This window comes from Aethina tumida, chromosome 4, assembly GCF_024364675.1.
Source record: "Aethina tumida isolate Nest 87 chromosome 4, icAetTumi1.1, whole genome shotgun sequence".
Lineage (NCBI taxonomy): Eukaryota > Metazoa > Arthropoda > Insecta > Coleoptera > Nitidulidae > Aethina > Aethina tumida.
The window spans coordinates 2,779,679-2,795,097 of record NC_065438.1 but is presented as its reverse complement, the minus strand read 5'-3'; the positions used below and the strand labels follow the sequence as shown (position 1 = coordinate 2,795,097).

The 15,419-nt window shown below is 23.7% G+C and overlaps 1 protein-coding gene across 1 annotated transcript in view; it reads right to left on the bottom strand.

Moving 5' to 3' along the window:
• LOC109605472 (protein still life, isoform SIF type 1-like) overlaps positions 1–15,419 on the bottom strand; it is a 167,336-nt gene that overhangs the window by 97,238 nt on the left and 54,679 nt on the right. The window lies entirely within an intron of this gene.

The window sequence follows — 15,419 nt, the reverse complement described above, 5'->3', positions numbered from 1 at the left end:
TTTTCTGATAATTGAATACTGTTGTAACACAAACAAACATCAAAATGCTCGTACGTTCTCAAGGTATAAGTTTCAGTAGACAAATTCCTTTGATTTAGTCTTTGGTAACTTGATACACCCTCAAATTTTAATGAGAAAATAATAGAATATGATATTTCATTAAATTCAAGCATAGATAGAAAATATCATAACTTTAACAAAATATATAATAAGTGTAAATTTTTTTGGAATTATTGAAATAAAATTATTATTAATTATGAGAACATAACATAATTAACAAGTACTAAAAAAATTGTTCAAGTGGTAACTTTATTTTACTTAATAAAAATTAATTTTAATTGTATTTAGTATAAAAATGTGTATTATATAACAAATTGTAAACATTTAATTAAATTGTATAAAATTAAGGATTTTGAAGAAATAGTTATTTTATCCTTTGATATGGTAAAACTATATTTTACATATTATTCGTTTAATTAAAAAATATTAATCTAATTACTTGTTTTTAAATAAAAATGATAAACCTGAACTAACCTAACCCAAATTTATGAAAATTACTCAATCTTACCTTACCTAACCTAACCTGTCTCAATCTAAAATGAATTTTAACTGTTTTCTAGTATATACTATACAAAATATTTATTATATACATATATATTATGACAAGATCAGATTCCATTTATAATTTATTTTATTATTATTTATATAGTTAATCAAAAATTATTTATTTTATTATTAGTTAACTTAGACAAATTGTAAAACTGAAAACATATTCTGTATAAAAAAAAGAAAAATAATATTTCTGAGTCATTTTTGTTAACCATTTCTATTTTAATTATACAAGGGACAGATTAGAGACTTTAAAATAAACTCTGTAAAATTAAGGATTATCAAGAAACACTAATTTTATCATTTGATGTGATATATTTTACATTATTTATTCGTTTAGTTAAAAAATATTGTTCTAAATACTTGTTTTTAAATAGAAATAATAAAAAAGTTATTTTACTTTAATTCAATCAAATCTGATCTAACCTAACTTAACTTTAAAAAAAGAAAAATAATATTTCTGAGTCATTTTTGTTAACCATTTCTATTTTAATTATACAAGGGACAAATTAGAGACTTTAAAATAAACTCTGTAAAATTAAGGATTATCAAGAAACACTAATTTTATCATTTGATGTGATATATTTTACATTATTTATTCGTTTAGTTAAAAAATATTGTTCTAAATACTTGTTTTTAAATAGAAATAATAAAAAAGTTATTTTACTTTAATTCAATCAAATCTGATCTAACCTAACTTAACTTTACCTTACCTAACTTAACCTATCTCAACATAAAATGAATTTTAATTTTTTCTGTATATATTGTTAACTATTTTATTATTATTTATATAGTTAATCAAAAATTATTTATTTTATTGATTTTATCATTTGATATGGTAAAACTATATTTTAAATTATTACTTATTACAACTTTAAATCTAATCTAACTTAACCCAACTTTACGCAAATTATTTAACCTAATTCAACCTTATCTAACCTAACCTATTGTTAGAGCATTTGTAAAATGAATTTTATCTGTTTTTTATTTTATACTATATAAAATAATTATTGTAAACAATATTGGACAACATTTATTTATGTTCTTTAATAAAAATATTAAAAAATGATTTACTTAGACAGTCTAAATAACTTTTTTATAAAAATATACTTAATAAAATGGTAATTATTTTATCTAAATTAGTTAAACCTAATCCAAATAAGCTTGACCTAATTAAAATATTAATTAGGTACAAGAATAATTAATAATTTGTTTTACTATTATTAATAATATAAATATTTAATGTGTGTAAAACTGAAAACAAGTTTGTAGAATTAAAATATTCATCATTTGTCAAACATTAATAATGTGAAATAATTAATCGAAATCCCAAACTTAGCACTAAACTCCATTAGCACCTTAATATGTACGGCCTCTTTGAGGATCCAGGGTTATCAGACAACTGACTTAATTACAATTCAGCTCCAATTAACTCTTTTACTACTTAGTAAATTACAAATATTGCCTGGGCAACGGAAAAGTTTTTAGTACTGGCACCCTGGGAGATAAAAACATCTTAAAAAAAAAGAAGTAGTGACGTCAGCCAATTATTTGTTTTATGATGTCTATAAAAATTGTTAATGGGGCGTTACATCTAAGTTGTTTATTTAATAAATTGTTTGCTGAACGAGAATTTTTATACTTTTAGTTCTGTATTCGACAAAAAAAAATTAACATTTCTACCGTGAATTTAAATTGTCCCCAACAATTATTTTTCAGCGAATTTGCAAGTTCAAACTTTTAAACATTAATTGGCATAAAATGGCTGTTTAACATTGTAATTAAATTGCTAATTGGCGTGAGATAGCACATTTTTATTTAAATCGTGGCCATCAACTGGAAAATACAAGCCATCCACTTGAATTTGTTGCAAAAACAATGAAATAGAAAACGTAGCATGCATCAATAATTTTCAAGTGCAATATTTCACGTTTGCCAATAAAATTGGCATCGTTTTTTTTTTTTTAATTTAAAACGGCTTTGCAATTGCACACAAATTGCGTACGTAAAATTTTATGGTCGTTATGTTTGTCACAGGAATTTTGTAACATTTTCATTACAGTCTCAATGTTCAGCAAGCAAAACGTTGTTCACAAATTGTATCAGTTTAATTAATTAAACAAAATTGACACGATAAATTATATGTGACTGTATTAAAAGTTCCGCATTTTCAAAACTGTAATGCTTTGTTTTCGTTTATGGTGTTAACTTCGAACGGTACAATGATACATTCTAGTCCGTCGAATAACCCACATTCATCAACATTAAATCCGAGTTCCACACTCGCATATAATTTCCAGTCCAACTATGTTTAATAACCCACCCCACTCACATTCATCAACTTTTTAGCATGCTGGCACGGAAGTGTTTGTTTTTAATTTACTAATTATACTCGAAATAGCGTCCGGCCTAATTAAAACGTGAACGATCCGAAAAATTTAAAGTAAAACGTATCAAAACAACCGTTTTTGTAAACTCCGGACAACGGAGCTGAAAGTTTTCTGCGTTTAATAGTGTGGTGAATCAAGGCATAGGTAATTTTAAAGGGCGAGATGCGGATATTAATTCGTGGCCGGCTGTTTGCACAGCAGATTGCCCCCGGGGTGCGTCAGAGGGAATAAAAAAGCACCAGTGAATGTGGAAAAAAAAAACGGAGGAAGGCTGCAGCGGTTTTCCTGGACGGCTGTGTCTACATGTGGGGGATATTCGGCTTCTGACAAATGAAATTTCAAAAAAGCAGTCCTTGGGGAACGATAATGGTAAAGAAGATAATTAAAAGTACCACAAAAATATTGTTTTACGTATTTTTTTCATGTTTTATAAATTGTTTTTGCATCAAATATGACTGTTTTTTTCTTACTTTGAGATTATCTTGTATGACAAATTCGAAGATTTACATTAAATTCGTTTGGAGTACCTATATATTTAGAATTTTGACACAAAACAAAGTAAAAACCTTAAATTATTATAATTTACAACAAGACTTGAAAATATACATTGATTAAATGATTAACAAATTCTTTAGTTTTTTAAATTTCTTTCATATCTCAGAATTGTTTCAATTGAATTACTTTTTACATTTCAATTTGTCTGAAGTATTTATAAGTTTCAAGTTTTGACACAAAGCAAAGTTAAAAACTAATATTATTATAATTTAAAACAATGCTAGAAATTTATATATTGAAAAAATGATTAACATATGTTTTAGTCTTTTAAATTTCTCTCATTTTTTAGAATTATTTCAGTTTAAATGTTTTATTTTACTTCTAAATATGTCTGAAAGACATTTAAGTTCAGAATTTTAACACAAAACAAAATTAAAAGCTTAAATTATTATAATTTATAATAAGTCTCGAAAATTTACATTCAAAAAATGACTAACAAATTCTTTAGTTTTTTAAATTTCCTTCATATCTCAGAATTGTTTCAATTGAAATACTCTATTTTACATTTAAATTTGTCTGGAGTATTTATAAGTTTCGAATTTTGACACAAAGCAAAGTTAAAAGCTAATATTATTATAATTTTTAACAATGCTAGAAATTTTATATTCAAAAAATAATTAATAGATGCTTCAATTTCTTAAATTTCTCTATTTACATATAAATTTGCCTAGAGAATTTATAAGCTTAGAATTTTGACACAAAGCAAAGATAAAAGCTAATAATATTATATTTTAAAACAATGCTAGAAAGTTTATGTTGAAAAAATTATTAACAGATGCTTTAGTTTTTTAAATTTCTCTCATTTTTTAAAATTATTTCAGTTTAAATATTGTATTTTACTTTTAAATATGTCTAAAAGACTTTTAAGTTCAGAATTTTGACACAAAACAAAGTTAAAATTTTAAATTATTATATTTTAAAAAGAAAATGATAAAGTCATTCTCTACTTCTTTAATTTTCTTACAAAAAATAGAATCTTAGACTCATTTGACCTTAAATACTCTATTTTATATTTAAGTTTTTTGTTTCTAACCTTAAGATTTGCTTATAAAAGTCATGAAAACATGTTCTCCCTTTAAAATAAATGAAATGTTTAATAAAAAAAATTGTAAATATCTTAATATTTTGATTTAATTTTTTTTTTCATGTTTTTATATTTTTATTGGAAAAACAAAAATGTTAAAAATTATTACTATTATTACAATTATTAAATTATTTTTAGTTTTTTCTTAAGAACAATATAATATTCAGAAGAATTAATAAACATTTAAATCAATATATTATTTTCTTTTGTCAGAAATATTTCTTAATTATTTTTGCTATATAATATTTTTTAAATATTATTTCAAATAGTCTTTTATTCTTATTATTTTAACAACTGATTTGCTATATAAATAAATTATGTCATTCTATTTTTTAATTGAAAATATTCAATGAAAAAATATAAGTTCTTTTACTTTAATAATTTAATCATTCAATTTTAATATTTCAAAATAAACAAATCATGACATTAAAACAAAGACATTCGTACTTATCTAAACTGGGAAGGATTCGCAGTCAAACAAAACTTAAAAGGCTCCATTAAAAGCTGCAAATCGGCCGAACGGTGACCATGCTTCAAACGTTATCCGGACATTTAAAATCCGGTTTATTTTATTACAACGACACGTTTTCCCCCAGATAACCACCCGTCGATCGGCCAATCAACGTCATAAACAACAACGATTTACCGACCGGCGGGCCGTAATTTATTATTTGCACGTGCCGAACCGCCACTAATCAAATCGAAAACAGGCGTTAATCATATAAAACGCGGCCGATCACTTAATGACGTTTCGATTGAATTAAAATTTTATTCGCCGCCGCCTAATTCGTCCGATCGCATTAAGCCACCTGAATGATGAAATCAAATTTTGGCGCCGCCCGACGAAAATTTCGGACCGGCGGCGCCGGCGTTTCGCCCCCGGAGGGTGGCGGTTTTGAAACGGGCGCAAAGTGGTGCCGACCGAACTCACTCACTGTTTTGTAGGCTTCCGGAATATGGTCGATTTTCACGGGCGGTTCGTTTGGTGTAAAGTTTTCGAGAGCTTTTTTTTTTTTAATTTGTTTTCGGCGTCGACAAACGCCATTCGGATTGCTTTCTGTTTTTACACTCGATGGAGATTCGATTCAAAACAGTAATGCCCAAGCACCAGGTTAATTAAATCAGTATTGTCGTGTTAGTTTTGTGGTTTAGTTCTGTGAAATAATTCGTTAAAACCCGTAAAGCTTTATTGTAAACTTTTATCTTTTATATCAAAATATATTTTTATACTATCGGTATTAATAAAACTCAAAACAAATAGGTAACTAAATTCATGATTATTTTTTATTTAAATAAATATATGATTTATGTGTAAATTATGTGAATAAAATATACTCGTGTTTTAACACAAAATTGATTGAAACACTGATAAACATTTTAATAAAATATAAAAATAGAGTTTTTAAAATATGAGACTTAAACCATTGAGTTTACTGAATTTATTAATAATTTAATAAATCTATTTTATAAAATAACATCGAATAAATAAAATGTATAACAATATTGATTGAAAGATTATATTTAAATTAAATATTTCATTTATTTAAAAGGGAGAACATGTTTTCATGACTTTTATAAGCACATCTTAAGGTTAGAAACAAAAAACTTAAATATAAAATAGAGTATTTAAGGTCAAATGAGTCTAAGATTCTATTTTTTGTAAGGAAATTAAAAAAAGTAGTGAATGAGTTTATCATTTTCTTTTTAAAATATAATAATTTAAAATTTTAACTTTGTTTTTTGTCAAAATTCTGAACTTGAATGTCTTTCAGACATCTTTAAAAGTAAAATAGTATATTTAAACTGAAATAATTCTAAAAAAATGAGAGAAATTTAAAGAATTAAAGCATCTATTAATTATTTTTTGAATATACAATTTCTAGCACTGTTATAAATTATTATAATATTAACTTTTAACTTTGTTTTGTGCCAAAATTCTATATTTATAAAGACTCCAAACAAATTTAAATGTAAAATAGAGCAATTCAATTGAAACAATTCTGAGATATGAAGGAAATTTAAAAAACTAAAGAATTTTTTAGTCATTTTTTCATTGTAAAATAGAGTATTACTAATTTTGAAGTATTTAAAATATTAAAATTGTAAATTCAAATCAAAATATCAAAATATACACAATTTTTTTTGTACTGATAAAAGTATATTTAACAAAAGAAAATAATATATTGATTAAAATATTTATTAATTATTCTAAATATTATATTTTTCTTAAGAAAATATTTAAATAATTTAATAATTGTTATAATATTATAATTAATGTTTTAATACAATTAATTAATATCTACAATTTTTTTTAATGACAATGAATATTTATCAGACATTGAAAAATAAAATTAGATATTTTAATATTTAAAAAATATTATAAAATAATAAAAAAAATTATAATAAATATATCTGACAAAAGAAAATAATATATAGATTTAAACATTTATTAATCCTTTTGAATATTATATTTTTCTTAAGAAAAAACTAAAAATAATTTAATAATATATATAATTAATGTATTTTTTTAAAAAATTTGGTTGTTTTTTATTCCAATAAAAATATCCAAACATGAAAATAAAATTTAGAAAAATTTGAAATATTTAAATGGTAAATACAACAAAAAAATTATACAATAATTATAGATATTGAAAAGTAAAGAAAAAATCAAAATTAAATATCCACAATAAAACATTTTATATTTTAATATTGAATGTATACCTATACTGATAATTTAAAAAATATCAAAATAAAAATATCAAAATTCAGGAACTACATTTAATAAAAATAACATGTATTAACCACAATTGACAATTTTTTTATGTATTTAATCGATATTAAAAATAATTTAATAGAAAATTAAAAAATAATTAAATTCATTCTTTTTTCATTAATATTATTTATATATTACGTTAAAAAAATAACGTTAATAATAAGAAAATTAATAAAAAATAAATAAGTTGTAAGTACGAGTGTCTGTGGAATTGATAATTTTAAAATTTCTCCCCCGTTTTTCAATTCAATAAATAACACTAAGACAGACAGACAGATAACGTTTAAAACATGGTCACCACTCGGCCGATTTGCAGCGTTTAATGGATCCTTAAAGTTCGGTTTGCCGGCAATCCTCCTCAAGGTTCCAGATAAGTACGAATCCGGGAAACAGGGCGACGAAAATTATTCTCCCATTACATTTTACGTCGCCAGCCGGCTTCCGGTGTCCCGGCGTCCGTTTATTTCGCCATCAGTATTCCGGCGGCAATCATTTTAAAATTTCCACGCGAACACAACCCGCGAAACGTAATTGTTTATTTAATTTCGGCCACTTTATTCGGGGGTGTAAACCGGAGTTTTACAACTCCAACGTGCGACGGGACGCTTTGGAACTTCCAGTTCAGTTCTGCCACAGTGTTGTGGTGTTGTTTCAAAAATACAACCGCACCGAAACTGGGGCGAGGGGCGAGGGGGTGTTGAAAAAACGCCGCCACCATAAAATGTAATGGGGGCATAATTTTTCGCGATTTACTGCCATCATGCCCGTTATGCCAGTCCGACAAACTGGACTTTGTAACTTCCAATCTGGTTTAATGTAAATACTGGAAAAAATCACGATTTATTGCTCCGGCTTTAGAGACGATTTGGGGTTGTTTGGGACTGTTTTTTGTGGTTTATTGGTGTTACAAAATGTTCAAATTGGTCGTCGCGAAATACTGCGATTGTAAAATTACTACATAAAAATTTCATGGAAGCTGTTTTATTAATACAAATTAGTACCGCATAAATATTCATTTACTTCGTTTTTACAACGTTCCCCGAATTAAATATCAAATAAATGCTTCATTAATATTAATTTACACCGTTATTACAAGCTATATTTTGTTTATTAAATATTTGATTATTTGAACAAAAACTTATGTATTATAATTAAATATTAAACGTACTAATTAATTCATTGCCAATTTGGAAGAACAAATAATAATTTAAGTAATTCAGTGTTTAAAAAATAAACAAAATGTAAACTTTATTAATTTATTTGGATATTAAAAATTAGTGTATCATATAAAATACATAACAATTATACCTACAAAGTTTATTATTTATTATATTTTGATGTTTTTAATATAAATATTTGAAATTAAATGTTTCAATTATATTTTGAGGTCATAAATATTATTATTTTTAATATTCAATCAAGTTTAATAGATAAATTAATTTTATTAATGAAAATCAATTAAATGTAAAATAATTTAAATAAATGTAAATATACGTATTTATAAAACACTTGAATCACAAACAATTAAACCACAATTCCATTGTTACAAAATAATAAATATTTAAAGCAATTGGAACATTTTTAAATCCTACATTAAAAGTTAAATAATGTTAGTCAATTTGTTTTTCGTTGAAATATCAAATTTTAATAATAAAAAATGAATAATACTTTAAACTAAACCATATTTAATTCAATGTTAAAAGTGGAGAATTAAATTTAATAAATATATCATGATTTTATAATATTTTAAGCTCTTAACATATTAAAACTTTTCATCAGAATTTATTTATTGTCTGATTAAATTATTAAATTCATTAATATGATAATACTCAATAAAAATGGAGCACATTAAAAAAATAATATATTATATAGTAGATAATGTAATAAATTAAAAAAAAAGTAAAATTAATCAAATTATTTTATTTTTAATGATAATTAAAATGAGATATTAACATAAAACATATAAAATACATAATTCGAAAACATTAAAATTATTGAAACATCAATTTAAATATCAATATCCAAATTGAATTGAAAATAAGTATAAAAAAAATATTTATATTAGAGAATATTTTACATTTTAAAACCTTTCATTAGAAAAAAATGAAATAAATTCATGAATACTCAATAAAAAATGGTGAATTACATAAGAAATATAGAAAATTTTATAATAATTAATGTAATAAAATAAAATAAAAATAATTAAGTTTTAAATTTTTAAATAACATTAATTTATCATTAATTAAATATATTAATATAAAATAATTCGAAAGTATTAAAATCATTAAAAATATTAAAAGTTTAATAAATACATTCGTAAAAAAAGTAATATTAATTTTTTTACTTTTTTCTTTATAAAATTGAAAAAAAAACGATTTAAATTATTCGATAAAAGTCAAATCATTTTTGTACTGTATTAAATTGTTTAAAAATATTTAAATTAAATTTAAAGTCAAAGTCAATATTAAAGTAACAAAACGTTTTTATATTAATGTTGAATATTTATGAATCGTTTAATAATTTAAAAATAAATATCAGAATGAAAATATTAAAATTCATAAATTAAAATATATTAAAACTTGATAAATACAATCACATATTTTACCTGATTTTTTAGATATTCAATAAAAATATTATTAATTGAAAACAATTAAATTTTAGATGCTTTATGGTTTTAATAATTAAATATAATAAAAATTAGTTTTTATATAATTAATATATTTATTAAAAATTAAATTATTAAATAAAAAATTCTATATTAAAGTTAAATATCAATAACGTTTCTACATTCAATTTGAATAAAATTAAAATGTAAAAAATAATTATCAAAATTCTTTAAAAATAATCATATATTGAATTTTTAAAAATAATTTTAATTTTACAGAATTATTAAAATTTTAATAAGTGATTTTAAATTAAAAAAGATAAGATATAAAATATTAATTGCTTTTCTTAAGTATTCTTATTTTTTTAATATAAATTTCATTTTTGAATTTAATTTGGAAAAATATTTTTATATTAAAATTAATTTTAATAATCATCATTACATTTAATATATTTATGATAATTTTTTATATTAAATATAAGATTAAAAAAAAATTAATCATAAAAAAATTATAATTATTTATTAAATTGTCACCATTCTTAGATTATAATTTAAAATTAATTGTTAACATTAATTTACCCATAGAAGCTCTATAACCATCAACAAAAACTATTAAATCCTTTTTTAATATAAATATAATTAGACTTTCATTCACTATATTTTAAACGACAGTTTATAATTGTAATTATTATTATTATTATTATTATTATTATTATTAACAAAATATATATCCAGTTGTCACTAAAATTGATTCGACCAATTCTGGTCGAACATCATTCAAATCGAACAGGACACATCCACCAGAAAACATGAAATCCCAGAACGATCTATCCCGGTCTCCAGTACGTGTTACGTTAGTCACGATCGGCGTATGTGTAACTGACGACGTCGCGACGCACCATCGTCGTCCGCATCGAGACGGCAGACTGAAGCGAACGAGCGAACGAACGGCGGCGGCAGCCCGAAAGAATGACGCTGGCGCCGCCGCTCGGAGGCGGTTGGAACGGCGGGCGATCGATGGCGGTCCGTTCCTGCATTGTGCAGGAGCGGTGCACTGCGATTTCGGTCCGAGACGCGCGTTTTGTTTCTGTCGATTTTACGTTGTTCGTGGAATCGTGGGAGTTATGAATGCGAAACTTTCAGGCAAATTCAGTGGGACGCAAAGAAATTAAATGTTTCAGCGACTGAAAATCACTTCAATGTAGACTATATAAGTAGACGTATTTTTATAGTAATAATAGGTATTTAAAAATAATTATAAATCGTGAATTTCAAAAGAAATGTGCTAAAAAATAATTTTATTATTTGACTGAAATTTTAGAATTTTATGTAATAAAGATATACTCCACTAAAATTGATTTTATACTGAAATAATTGATTAACTCTTTAGAAATGTCAACAGGGCAGTAAAAATTATGAGAAAATATAATTTTATTATGATTGAAAATTACATTTTAATAAATATTTAAAAATAACTATGAATTCTTAAAGAAATATGTTTCATGTAATAAAGTTACAGTCCACTAAAATATTTTTTATATTGAAATACTTAATTAACTTTTTAGAAATGTCAAAAGGGTAGTAAAAATTATGAAAAAAAAAATAAAATTTTACTGTGATTGAAAATAACATTTTAATTGACATTTAAAAATAACTATGAATAATTAATTCTTAAAGGAATATGCTAAAAATAATTTTATAATTTTATTAAATCTTTGTTGACTTCTATGTAATAAAGTTACAGTCCACTAAAATATTTTTTATATTGAAATACTTAATTAACTTTTTAGAAATGTCAAAAGAGCAGTAAAAATTATGAAAAAAATAAAATTTTACTGTGATTGAAAATAACATTTTAATAGATATTTAAAAATAACTATGATTAATTAATTGTTAAAGGAATATGCTAAAAATAATTTTATAATTTGATTAAATCTTTTTTGACTTCTATGTAATAAAGTTACAGTCCATTAAAATATTTTTTATATTGAAATACTTAATTAACTTTTTAGAAATGTCAAAAGGGCAATAAAAATTATGGAAAAAAATAAAATTTTACTGTGATTGAAAATAACATTTTAATTGACATTTAACAATAACTATGAATAATTAATTTTTAAAGAAATATGCTAAAAATAACTTTATAATTTAACTACATCTTTGTTGACTTCTATGTAAGAAAGTTACAGTCCACTAAAATAGTTTTTATATTGAAATACTTAATTAACTCTTTAGAAATGCCAAAAGGACAGTAAAAATTATGAGAAAATAAAATTTTATTGTGATTTAAAATAACATTTCAATAGATATTTCTAAATAACTATGAATAATTAATTCTTAAAGGAATATGCTAAGAATAATTTTATAATTTGACTAAATCTTTGTTGACTTCTTTGTAATAAAGTTACAGTCCACTAAAATAGTTTTTACATTGAAATATTTAATTAACTTTTTATAAATGCCAAAAGGGCAGTAAAAATTATGAGAAAATATAAATTTATTGTGATTGAAAATAACATTTTAATAAATATTCAAAAATAACTATGAATAATTAATTCTTAAAGGAATATGTTAAAAATAATTTTATAATTTGACTAAATGTTTGTTGACTTCTATGTAGCAAAGTTACAGTCCACTTAAATAGTTTCTATATTGAAATATTTAATTTACTTTTTAGAAATGCCAAAAGGGCAGTAAAAGTTATGAGAAATTATAATTTTATTGTAATTGAATATAACATTTTAATAAATATTTAAAATATAACTATGAATAATTAATTCTTAAAGGAATATACTAAAAATAATTTTATAATTTGACTAAATCTTTGTCGACTTCTGTGTAGTAAAGTTACAGTCCACCAAAATAGTTTTTACATTGAAATATTTAATTAACTTTTTATAAATGCCAAAAGGGCAGTAAAAATTAGGAGAAAGTAAAATTTTATTGTGATTGAAAATAACATTTTAAAAGTTATTTAAAAATAAATATGAATAAATAATTTTTAAAGGAATATCATAAAAATAATTTAATAAAGATACAGTCCACTGAAATAGTTTTTTACTTTGTAATACTTAATTTACTATTAAGTAATGCCAAAAAGGCAGTAAAATGTTGAGAAAAAATCTTATTTTGATTGACGTGAAATAACATTTTAATGGACACTTAAAGATAATTATAAATAATCAGTTATTAAAAATAATTTTGTATACTTCTATGTAATACATATTACAGAATACATATATATAAAATTAAATGTAATACAATATTTTAAATATTCATAATACTCACCACTTACATTTAGACATAAGTTGAATAAAAACTCACCTGAAAACAAAAGAAACTTTTACAAACCAACATTTAATGTAACAAAGGATATGTTTTCGACGAGTTCCCTAAATTTCCATTCGCAAAATGACAGGAAAGTCCACAGAGACACCGACTGCTACCCCCCCGGCTCGGCTAACAGGTGTTTTGCTTTAATGACATTGGATTTGACAGGCGACGAGTTGATTTCGTTCGAATAATTGCGTTCGGTGGCGGCAAGATGAAAACGCGGAACGGCAACACGGATTATATTAAATAACGTCAGTTCTTCCTCCTCATGCCGTAACGGACAGAGACGGATTACCACTCCTGACGGGGACGATCACGAATCACGAACTTCCGCAGCTTTTTCCCTCCCAGTCCGGAATCCGGTGAAGCCGCTGAAGTTTTGTTGAATATGTTTGTCCGACAGTGAGGAAAAATGTTTACAAAAAAGTTGTGCATTTGTTGTCGAAAGCGCCTTATTGGTTTGCAATTTGATTACGCGAAATCCTGAAATTACCCGTGCAAAATGCCGACAGGCAAAACGACGAGAGCGGCTTCGAAACGATTGAAGGCTCCAATTTGAAAAGATATCCGAGCGGAATTTCAGTTGTAATCAGCAGAAATTGAAAACTGAACGCGCGCTGATAAATGAACGCTTGACGTCGGGGATTGTTTGGTTTATTCGCTGGAATTAGTTGTTGTTGACATGTTCCTACATGCGGCGTTATTAATATTGTGTTCTCAAAAATTCAGTCAAATTTTAACAGACAATATATATGATACATATATGAGCAATATAAACAATTATATGTCTTTTTTAAAAAAAATGGTGGATGCGGCCATAATTAATACAGGTATATTTAAAATTACAATTAATTGTTCATTCTAATAAATGAAAAAATCATTTTTTTTTGATAAGTTGTTTAAAATTCATTTAATAAATCTTTTAATATGATTTTTTAACTAACTTTAAAAATTGGAGAATATTTTAAATTAATACAGTGACTTAAATAACTGTAATTAATTAATTTATATTAATCTAAAAAGAAATTCTAAGAATAAGTTGATTATATTAAAAGTAATTTATTTTATCCACTGTTAGATCCATTTTTAACAGGTACTATTTAATTTTTTTTAATTAATCAGTAAAATAGCCTTTAAAATACTATAAAAATGTGATTTTGATGTTTAATAAATGTTTAAACATCGTGAATGCGCAAACAATTTGTATAATTACAACTAAATCCAAAAGGCAATTAATTTTATGTTTTCAAATATCTTATCCTAATTCATTTGAATATTTTATTTAAGTTTTTTGTTGCGCATTCACCATTTTTACAACTGTTGTTAAAAATGGCGAATGCGCCACAAATCCAATAATTAATTACTGTTAAACAAATTCTAATAATAAGTTGAATATATTCAAAGTAATTTATTTTATCCACTGTTAGATCCATTTTTAACATATACTATTTATATTTTTTTAATTAATCACTAAAGTAACCTCTAAAATACCATAAAAAACATGTTTTTGATGTTTAATAAATGTTTAAACATTGTGAATGTGCAAAAAAATTATATAATTACAAGAACATCCAAAAGGCAATTCATTTGATGTCTTCAAATATCTTATTCTAATTCATTTGAATATTTTATTTAAGTTTTTTGTTTCGCATCCACCATTTTTACAACTGTTGTTAAAAATGGCGAATGCGCCACCAATCCAATAATTAATTATTATTAAACAATTTCTAAGATTAAGTTGATTATATTAAAAGTAATTTATTTTATCCATTGTTAGATCCATTTTTAACAGGTACTATTTAAATTTTTTTAATTAAGCAGAAAACTAACCATGAAAATACTATAAAAAACATGTTTTTGATGTTTAATAAATGTTTAAACATCGTGAATGCGCAAACAAATTGTTTAATTACAACTACATCCAAAAGGCAATTAATTTTATGTTTTCAAATATCTTATCCTAATTCATTTGAATATTTTAATTAAGTTTTTTGTTGCGCATCCACCATTTTTACAACTGTTGTTAAAAATGGCGAATGCGCCACCAATCCATTAATTAATTATTATTAA